The 2,102-nt window shown below is 37.2% G+C and overlaps 1 pseudogene; it reads left to right on the top strand.

Moving 5' to 3' along the window:
- The first annotated feature begins 490 nt into the window (after positions 1 to 490).
- On the top strand, positions 491 to 1,898 carry LOC148196096 (uncharacterized; annotated as a pseudogene).
- Positions 1,899 to 2,102: the final 204 nt, after the last annotated feature.

The raw sequence follows: 2,102 nt of genomic DNA on the forward strand, positions 1-2,102 counted from the left end.
TGCATATGCTTAATATAGTCACATTAAATTATGTAGTGCATCTGTATATGGTATGTTAGAATCTATTTTATTTCTATCAAAATCATTGTTTTTTATTAGTTATATTATTTTCCTTATTTAAAATATTATAATTATTGTGAATAATAGGGATATCCTTGAATCATAGGGATCTGGTTGTCTAGAAGTTATTATTATGCTTCCTAAAATAGCTTCCTAGCCTTGTATATATGGATTGTATTCTCAACATAATAATATATGAGATTCTACCCTAAGTTGTGAGATAGCATTAGAGCTCTCAAATTCTGGGAGACGCCACCAAAACCCTAGACAACAGCCTTCATTGCTATCGCACACAAAACCCTAGACGACAACTTTCATTGTTGTCGTACATAAAACCCTAGACAGCCGCCTTCATTACTGTAGTTTTTTTTTCAGTGCAACTTTCATTGTTGTTGTGTTTCTTGCAGTACTGCTTTACAACTGTGTGGACATGGCAGACCAACATGCTGAAGTGGTAAATATTGGGTCACAAAGCAATCAGGAACAACTACAGAACCTCAACATTGTCTACCGATTGAATGGGAAGAATTATTTGAAATGGGCCCAGCTTGTTTTCATAACTTTGAAAGGAAAAGGGAAGGCTAACCACTTGACTAAAGATGCTCCAAAAGAAGAAGATCCCAAATTTACAAAATGAGATTAAGAGGATTCTATGATCATGGCATGGCTATGGGATTCCATGATCCCAGAAATCACTGATACTTGCATGTTTCTTAATTCTGCCAAGGAAATTTGGAATGCAATGGAGCAAACATACTCCAAAGTTAAAGATGCTACTCAAATATATTATGTGAAGGTGAAAACTGTTGCTGCAAAATAGGGCAACAAGACTATTACAGAGTATACCAATCAACTTAGATCCATGTGGATGGAATTAGACCATTACAGGGTGATCAAAGCCAAGTTCTGAGATGATTCTGCAATGCTCAAAGAGTATATTGAGCAAGAAAGAGTCTATGATTTTTTGGTGAGGCTAAACTCTGATTTTGATTAAGTGAGAGTCCAATTCCTTGGAAAAGAAAAAATTCCAGATATTAATGAAGTAGTAGCTATGGTTAGAAGTGAAGAAAGTAGAAGGGAAATAATGCTAGAAACTCCAACCATGGAAAATTCATCCATGGTAGCTATTGGATCGGCCATGATGGTTGACCAAAAAAAGGGGGAATAGCCAATATGGAGAAGAAAGGTGAAGGAGTGTAGTATACCTTTTGTAACAAGCCTCGCCACACTCGTGATAAATGTTGGAAGTTGCACGGAAAGCCACCTAGTAGAGATTGGGGATGCCAACACCGTGACAAGGAGTGAGAAGAAAGGGAAACACCACTAGAAAGGATGGACAGGCACACATAGGTGCTGCAACTAATGAAGAAAACATAAGAGGAGTGCTTCCACTTAACCAGGATGAAGTATAGTAGATAAAATCATTCCTCACCAAGTTGGATAAGTCACCAGGTAGTTGTTCACTGGCACATTCAGATATGTTTGACGAGTTCCTTTCTTTTGGACTTAATGCCCTAGATAAAAACCCTAACCCATATTGGATACTAGATTTTGGGGCAACCGACCACATGACACCCCTACCTAAAAATTTCTACCCCTTGCCCTAGTAATAAGAAAATATCCACAACCGATGGATTTCTAATGACTGTAGAAGGTCAAGGAGTAGTTCAAACAAGCCCATCTATAACCCTTAAAAATGTCCTTCATATTCCTAAATTGTCTGTTAGTTTAGTTTCCCTAAAAAAACTCATACAAGATCTATCATGTAATGTTATTTTTTATGACAATGTTTGTATTTTACAGAACAAGTACTTGGGGAGGACAATTGGACATGCTAGAGAATGGAATGGCTTGTATTACTACCATTCAGATCTGCCACCAGACCTGGAAAATAACACCTTTTTTTTCTTGATTCAATAAAGACCAGCATGGAAAAGGTCTTCCTACATCATTGTCGCCTTGGACATCCTTCCTTTAGGGTCAGAAAATTGTTATTCCCATCCCTTTTGAGCAAATTAGATTTGGCAAGTCTCAATTGTGAT

The sequence above is a fragment of the Vigna umbellata genome, chromosome 7 (genome assembly GCF_029865625.1).
Source record: "Vigna umbellata cultivar VRB3 chromosome 7, Vumbellata_1.0, whole genome shotgun sequence".
Classification (NCBI taxonomy): Eukaryota; Viridiplantae; Streptophyta; class Magnoliopsida; order Fabales; family Fabaceae; genus Vigna; species Vigna umbellata.